This window comes from Pithys albifrons, chromosome 3 (assembly GCF_047495875.1).
Source record: "Pithys albifrons albifrons isolate INPA30051 chromosome 3, PitAlb_v1, whole genome shotgun sequence".
NCBI lineage: Eukaryota > Metazoa > Chordata > Aves > Passeriformes > Thamnophilidae > Pithys > Pithys albifrons.
The window spans coordinates 91653325-91662212 of record NC_092460.1 but is presented as its reverse complement, the minus strand read 5'-3'; the positions used below and the strand labels follow the sequence as shown (position 1 = coordinate 91662212).

The 8888-nt window shown below is 39.7% G+C and overlaps 1 pseudogene; it reads right to left on the bottom strand.

Moving 5' to 3' along the window:
- Positions 1-8470: 8470 nt before the first annotated feature.
- Positions 8471-8590, bottom strand: LOC139670754 (5S ribosomal RNA; annotated as a pseudogene).
- Between the last annotated feature and the right edge of the window lie 298 nt (positions 8591-8888).

Genomic DNA, 8888 nt, shown 5'->3' with positions numbered 1-8888 from the left:
TAATCCTTCCTCTTCTCCACTGCACCAAATGCCTTTAGTGCCACTGGCTCTCACACACATGACTATTTCACTTATCCTTTCCCATTTGTTTAAACACAGTATTTTAAACCCATTTATTCTGTCCATTGATGGCAATATAGAATACATTTTTCATTGGCTTCACTTTATATCTTGCCATTTTTGCCATATGACATAGCTTGCCTGAGTAATGTACAAACCAAACACACTAAGAACTGTATTTATATTCCCCTATGAAAGCTCTGGAGAGAGAATATAAAGTGTAGTGCCAGAGATTCAAATTTCAAGGGTCATAACATCCAATATTCAGTGTTACTGCCCTGTAATTTACTCCAGATAGGCAGGAAGATATTCTTAGACTGTTATAAATGGCTTACCTGATGACATTATATATCTCATATACAAAGCTCATGAAATCATGGGTGGATAAAATAAGCTATTATACAAATAAATAGCAGCATAATCACAATAAGATCTGCCTATAGCAGACTCAAAATACCACTGACTATTCTTGGATTTATATTTCTATATGGGGTAGTTTACTATAGTAGTCTTTCAAATTTAGAATCATAGAATAGAATCATAGAATCGATTGGGTTGGAAAAGACCTCCAGGATCATCGAGTCCAACCCTTGGTCCAAATCTAGTCCATTTACTAGATCATGGCACTCAGCGCCACGTCTAATCTGTGTTTAAAAATCTCTAGGGATGGTGAATCCACCACCTCTCTGGGCAGCCCATTCCAATGCCTGATTACTCTCTCTGGAAAGATTTTTTTTCTGATATCCAACTTAAATTTCCCCTGGCAGAGCTTAAGCCCGTGCCCCCTTGTCCTATTGCTGAGTGCCTGGGAGAAGAGACCAGCCCCCACCTGGCTAGAACTTCCCTTCAGGTAGTTATAGACAGTGATGAGGTCACCTCTGAGCCTCCTCTTCTCCAGGCTAAACAACCCCAGCTCCCTCAGCCTCTCCCCATAGGGCTTGTGCTCCAGTCCCTTCACCAGTCTTGTTGCTCTTCTCTGGACTCGCTCCAGCACCTCAATATCCTTTCTGAACTGAGGGGCCCAGAACTGAACACAACACTCAAGGTGTGGCCTCACCAACGCAGAGTACAGGGGAAGGATCACTTCCCTGGTCCTGCTGGCCACGCTACTTTTGATACAGGACAGGATCCCATTGGCGTTCTTGGCCACCTGGGCACACTGTTGGCTCATGTTGAGCTTCCTGTCAATTAGTACTCCAAGGTCCCTTTCTGTCTGGCTGCTCTCCAGCCACTCTGTGCCCAGCCTGTAGCACTGCATGGGGTTGTTGTGGCCAAAGTGCAGGACCCGGCCCTTGGCCTTATTGAACTTCATCCCATTGGAATCAGCCCATCTCTCAAGTCTATCCAGATCCCTCTGCAGAGCCCTCCTGCCTTCCAGCAGATCAACACTCCCTCCCAGCTTGGTGTCATCAGCAAATTTGCTGATGATGGACTCAATCCCCTCATCTAAATCATCAATAAAGATGTTAAACAGGACTAGACCCAATACAGACCCCTGGGGAACACCACTGGTGACTGGCCGCCCGTTGGATGCAGCTCCATTCACCAGCACTCTCTGGGCCCAACCCTCCAGCCAGCTCTTAATCCAGGAGAGGGTACACTTGTCCAGGCCATGGGCTACCAGCTTTTCCAGAAGTATATTATGAGAGACAGTGTCAAAGGCCTTGCTGAAGTCCAGTTAGACCACATCCACAGCCTTCCCCTCATCCACCAGGTGGGTCACCTGATCGTAAAAAGAGATCAGGTTGGTCAGACAGGACCTGCCCCTCCTAAACCCATGCTGGCTGGGTCTAATCCCTTGTCCACCCTGAAGGTGCTGTGTGATTGCACTCAGGATGAACTGCTCCATAACCCTGCCAGACGGAGGTCAGGCTGACAGGCCTATAGTTGCCAGGGTCCTGCTTGCAGCCCTTTTTGTGGATTGGGGTGACATTGGCCAACCTCCAATCATCTGGGATCTCCCCAGAGAGCCAGGACTGTTGGAAGATGATGGAGAGAGGTTTGGCAAGCTCTTCTGCCAGCTCCTTCATCACCCTGGGATGGATCCTTTCTGGTCCCATAGACTTGTTAGGATCCAGCTGGCTCAGTAAGTCACTAACTATATCCTCCTGGAATACAGGAGGGGTATTCAGCTGCCTGTCCCTGTCTACCAGCTCCAGAGGCCAGTTGTCTTGAGGGCCACCTGTCTTACTGGTGAAAACTGAGGCAAAGTAGGTGTTAGGTACCTCAGCCTTCTCCTCATCTTCTTTAACTATATTTCCCTTCAAGTCCAACAGAGAATGGAGGTTTTCCTTGCCCTTCCTTTTGTTATTAATGTATTTATAAAAGGACTTTTTGTTATCCCTAACTAAAATAGCCAAATTTACTTCAAATTCCATTTTTCTTTCCCTATTTTTTTTCCTGCATGACCTAGCTCTATCTGTAAATTCTTCATAAGTAGCCAGCCCTTTTTTCCATAGTCTGTAAACTTTCGTTTTTATCCCTGATTTCTTTCAGAATCTCCCTATTTAACCAAGCTGGCCATCTTCCCCTCCGGCTGGCCTTTCAGCACACTGGGACAGCCTGTTGCTGTGCGTTCAAAATTTCCTTCTTAAAACATGTCCATCCCTCCTGGACCCCTTTGCCTTTAAGGGTTGTTTCCCAGGGTATGCTCTGAATCAGTTTTTTGAATAGGCCAAAATCTGCTCTCCGGAAGTCCAAAGTAGAGGTTTTAATGGTGACTCTCCTCACATCCCTGAGGACTGAAAATTCTATTATTTCATGGTCACTATGCCCCAGGCGGCCTCCAACCACTACATCATCTACCAGCCCCTCTCTGTTTGTAAACAGTAGGTCTAGCAGGGCCTTACCCCTGGTAGGCTCATTTACCAGTTGACGAAGGAAATTGTCCTCTATATACTCCAGGAACCTCCTTGACTGCCTCTTCTCTGCAGTATGAAGCTCCCAGCAGATATCTGGCAGGTTAAAGTCACCCACAAGAACAAGGGCTGGAGATTTTGAGACATCGCCAGCTGCTTGTAGAACAATTCATCTCCTTCATCATCCTGGTTGGGCGGTCTGTAACAGACTCCCACAAGGGTGTCAGCCTTATTGGCCTTGCCCCTGATTCTGGCCCACAGGCACTCAACCTTGTCACTGACCTCAACTTCAACAGAGTCAAGAGACTCTCTAACATATAAAGCCACCCCTCCACCTCTCCTTCCCTGCCTGTCCTTTCTGAAGAGCTTGTAGTCCCCCATAGCAGCACTCCAGTCATGTGAGTCATCGCACCACGTTTCTGTGACAGCAACTATGTCATAGTTTTCCTGCTCCACTATGGCTTCCAGCTCCTCTTGTTTGTTTCCCAAAGCATTAGGGAAGCATTAAAACACAATAAAAAATGGTCTGCAAAAGATTGAAAAAGCACAGAGGAGAAACAATTCATTAAGGTGAAGCATCTCAGAATTTTGCTGATGGTGCCACACTCAGCCTATCTAAACACTATTTAATATTCAGCCACATGCTGTGATTTCAAGTGTATGATTAACTGTCCACCCTTTTATTGTACTACTGCTTTGTTTCAAAAAAAAAGCACATTTGCATAGTCTAATTACAGTCCAATACAAAGCTTACTGTAATCAGCGGGAGTCTTCTGCTGAATCAGGCCCATCTGTGACTGGATTAATTTCCAAGATGGATTTTAGAAATGCACTAAATATATAAAATCAACATTTCTTTTGATACAAATGACTGGGATTACATCTTGAGAATGGTAACAATCTACAGGGTATCTCTCTCAGGAGCTGAAGTCAATTATCCCCTGTAGGCTGCAGGTGATGCCTGTTCTGAAAAAAATGCTGATCAATATCCCGTCTGTTTCTACGACATGAAAATCCAGATGCTCGTAACATTTTAAAACTCACTTTCAGCAGTCTTCCTTTTTCTTTGAAGTTCTTTTCTAAGCCTTTGTGAGGTTATATTTCTAAATTTGGTTAACAGAACATGAAAACTGAAATGGATCAGAGAGGAGAAACAGTATAGCTGTGCTGATCTAATGAACATATGTCTCTAAAAGAAATCTAAGTGCTACATTAAACATCAAGTGAATATATTTTAAATTTTATATTTTTGTAAACATTATTTAATTATAACTTCTGACTTTAGGACTGTAGGACTTTAAAACAGAAACACCCTGAAATGTGGTTATTCATTCAGGGAGGTAGCAGTGAAACTGTAACATATCATGGGATATAAGATGGTAAATGATGACTTTGAAATATTTCCTTGGTCAAGTCAAAGCTATTATGACATTTTAGCAACACATTGACAGAAACTTGATAATGACACACTTGGATAATGAAAATTCTGAAGTAAATATCAAATTCAAAATCAGGGAGGTAAATAAAGCGGCAGATAGGGCATCCTGAAACATATTTATTTTACATATATTGCTGTACAGTGAGAGACTGGTTCTCTTACCGCAACGGTTATATAATAAAATTGAGAAAATTTTTACACTGGAATAGCATATGGAGTTTAAATCACATAACTGCAGAATATTCCTGGCTGGTGGCCAGCATGAAGTGAACAATAGTTTATAGCATTGATATGAAAAAAATTAAGAACAAAGAAAGTACAAATGGCAGATGATTTTGCTTTAGAGATTTCTACACAGAGGGAATATGAAAGGCTGTTTGTTATTCTCTCACAAATTGAAGGTTGCTGCATTAGCTGAAGAGTGTTGGCAACATTTTTACTAAGAACTGAAGGAACCAAACCTGTTAGCGAGGCAGGCCCCAGCACTGGGAGCAGGGAGAGGAATGATAAGGAGTGGTTAACAGGAGCAGAGTGGCTTAAATTGGATCTCCTATCTGTGCAGGTTTGACAGTCCCAAAGTGTGAGTGAGGTATTATCATAGGAAGGGGAAGGAACCAGCTGTGTCAGCAGTGGCCTCATCAAAGAAGGCTGCAATATAGCAGCATTAGTTATGCATGAGAAATAGGTATCGTACACTGCTTTCTTTGTGGCTTAGTTAGGACTTTTTTTAATCTTTCTTTTATGTTATTAAACATTGTCTATTATGCCTATAGATTTAAACAGAAGCAACTAGTGAATATATGTTACAATTTTTTCCAAGGTTTCTGGGAATGGCAGGCAGTGCTTTTTTAGAACGAGCTTTGCATTTGAACCAGCACCTGATTGTACCAGTCAGAAATGTTTTTTTCGAGCTAAACAAATAGTAAACCCCTGATAAGTAATATATATCATCTACTATATATCCAAAATGTATTGTATCTTTAAAGACAATAAGCTGTTACTGAGGAATGAATTTTATTTTTGTTTTTGCTCAGATCAACGAAATATAGAAATTACCAGTAAGGAAGAAATACCAGGAGAAATCTGCTCCAAAAGCTTAGCTTTGACTTGAACTAATTGCTGCCAGGGAAAAGAGCATATCTGGTTTAATTTGACAGTATGTTTTGTATATATATATATGGTTATAGATTATCATAACTGTTTCTCTCAATTAGCCATTTTCTTCATTTTTCTCATCTTTTTTTTCCTGACTCAGTTTTTTTTTAAGTGTTAAATTAATGAAGGTTGTTAAGTGACATTCCTCAGAGCAGTCTGCCACATGCTTGACCAGCCTTGTAATTTCTCAGCTAGTTGTTGTTGAACAATATTCTTCCCCTGCTTCTGGTTCTTGTGGGTGACCCTGAATGACATCTGTGATGTAAATCCACCCATTTACGTATAGACAATAGACTTCTTTCTGCAGTCCTGACCTTCATCTTTCTAAAACAACACTACAACTTGCTTGCTTTTTAACCATAGCTCAGACTAAGCAGAGGGCCACAGAAATAAAATTACATCCTTTTACTTTATGAATAGCAGTGTGATGTGGAGTGATGTAAAGAGACTTAGATATTAGATGATGCTCCAAAGGCCTTATGTCTCTACAGTTGCCAATATCTGAATACGCTGTAAAAAGTAAAATCCAGATCACAGGAAGTATTACTACTGTCTTAAATTGGGAGATATGCTTTAATATTACTCTTTACAGCAATACCACACTAGCTGTATGAAAAAACAGACCATCTATGTTTTCAGATGAAACACAAATCTAGGAAATAGACTGAAAGAAATACTTCCAGAAAAAGAATAGATGTAGCAAATAGAGTTTTATTTTCTCTCTGAAGATTTTTACAGGCCTATTATCACTTTCTCAAAAGTAAAGAAGGATGCCTTTTGTTCTCATTTTAATACACATTGAATAATGCTGTAAGATTTTCATGCAATGATATTGGTAAAAAACCCAAAATATTTTTAGTCTTAAAAAAATCCCCCAGAAAATATTCCCCCTCTGAATAACCAAACCGAATCTAAAACAGTGCACTTAATAGAATGTAAACTCTGAATTGCTGTGAAAGAAATATATTTTACTATATATATCTATATTATTATTGGATTCTGAATATCTTCATTGTAAAGGTAATGCTTAATTGCAATGAAAGATTATTTCTGGGAAAAAAATTATCTTAACTCTAACAATTGTATTCAAAGATATTATATAAAACAAGGCTCATCTCTGTCATGAAGTACTATTCTTAATAACAATTTTCCTTATATTATTTTCCAAGTCAGTGATGAGCAACCAAAATACCCAAGGCACTACTACTTGCCTAGCAAGTATTTTACACAGCCCAAAGCTGTCTGAAAAATTTTACCTTGTATTTTGTATTTTCAATTCATACTTTTTATATTTTATTCCAAGCCACCAAATGGGACATTATTCTTAATGTTTCTTTAGATCATATTTCCCATGTCCACTTGCCAGTCATGTCGTAGCTCTGTTTTCTCTTCTTTAGTTCTGTATCATTATAGGTGTAGCCATTCAGAATTTGTTATCAGTTTCAGTCACATCAAAGCTTCATACTCTCTGTTTTAAAGTGTAAAAAAAAAAAAAAAAGATGTACCAGTATTCCTTCTGGCAAGTCTACTCTGTTGTTCAGAACAATGAAATTAAGGAATTAAATTCTTGCAGTGCTGCTAAGCATGGTTATTTTATAAACACACTAGTTCCATCAATTTGACAAATATTATGTATGTTCTTTCACCAAGAAATATTCATTTTTGCATTAGACTGCTAGCGTAATGCCCCTCATGTCTAACAGTTACACTTATTGCATTAAAGAAATAAAGCCAAGTATGCATTACAAAAGCTAAAACTACAGTTACACGTAAAATTAGTAGCCAAACATTAGAAAGTCCTGTCTTGATGAGTGATTGGAGAATAGCTTCCTGTGGTGAAATTTAACAGAGAGTTGCTTGACTTCAAAATGGAAAAGCGTAATATTTCACTGGCCTGGATGACAACATATAATATTCATAGTTTTAAAACTCAATATGGTTCTCTAATTCAATACAGATGCTTGTAACAAGTCATTCAGTGTCTGAGTGACATAATTACCATTTTGCTGGTTAGCTAAAAATCTTAATAATTGCTTCACTTATTCATCATGGGCTGATGAATACTGAAATAGTTCCTGATTTAAACTTGACCTTTTCTTTCAGTCATCAGTCATTTGTATTAATGACCAAGTGTATCACAAATATGCCTTTCATTTTGTGTATAAGTGTGCAAAGTTAAGCCATAGTAAGAATGTTTATTTCTTTAAATATTAACTGATGAAGTGTCCCATGCGTTACTTTTGTAGCATATGACAAAATGAATGAGAAAACATTTAAGTCTATCACTTCTTAAAAAATCAGAAACAGAAAGATTCAAACCCTCTAGATTCGATCTGTGTTGGGATTCCCACAGAAAAGTGTCAAAAAGATACAAGGTATACTTTGCACTTCTAGTGGTACCTAAGGGCTAAAATTATCATTTTGACACATGATTCTGTTTCCACTTCACAGAGGTGCAACCACTGTGTGGGACAAGCCTCAGGTTCCAGTTATGAATGCTGGAGGAGGAAACAAACCCTAAATCCCATTCCTCTTGATGGGGTGACCTATTTCACTGAGACACAGATCTGATTTTTTTATGCTTTTCCAGAATGCAAATGTTGGTACTTCCATCTCCACCTGTCTGGAAGGAGATACCTCTAAGAAAAGACCTTAGAGTGATTCTGAATGATGAAGGAAGGGTTAGACTGTCAGGTTTTATCCAGATACTCAAAATTCTAAAGAGGACAACCCACAGTTGCTACCATGTATTTTTTTTATTTTGTATGTGTGTATGGCCAAACTTCGCCAACGAAGATTTGGGAAGGGCTGTCCCCACGTGGGTGTGCCCTTCCAGCCTGCGCAGTGGATTTTAGGTGAGGCTCAGCATGCGCAGAACTGGCCCCACTGTTTAAGTCCTGAGGTTCATCTGCCACGGCCGAGCGAGCTTGGACGGTGCCAGTGAAGTCCCCAGGACTAGAACCTACAGCACCCGGCATTTCCCAGGAGGTCTCCCATCCAAGTACTAATCCGGGGCTGACCCTGCTTAGCTTCCGAGATCTGACGGGATCGGACGTCAGGGAGGCATTTGACTGTAATTTTCTAATTACAACTGAGTCATTATTCTTCTGAAAACTTGAGAACTTTAAACTCAGAAAGGAGTCAAAAAAAGTATAAGCATCTTGAATCACTCTACACAACCAGCAAACAGAACAGAGATCCACACTGAATAAATTTTCTTCCCAGATGAGATGAGATGAAATATTATTCTGGACCTCTAAAATAAGCTATCTGCATTTTATTTTTAATTAAAGAATTGTTTTCAAAGCACGTTACCAATGTCTTTATAAAATTAGTGCATGTTTGTGTACTATATAAAAATAGGATTTTAATCTCAT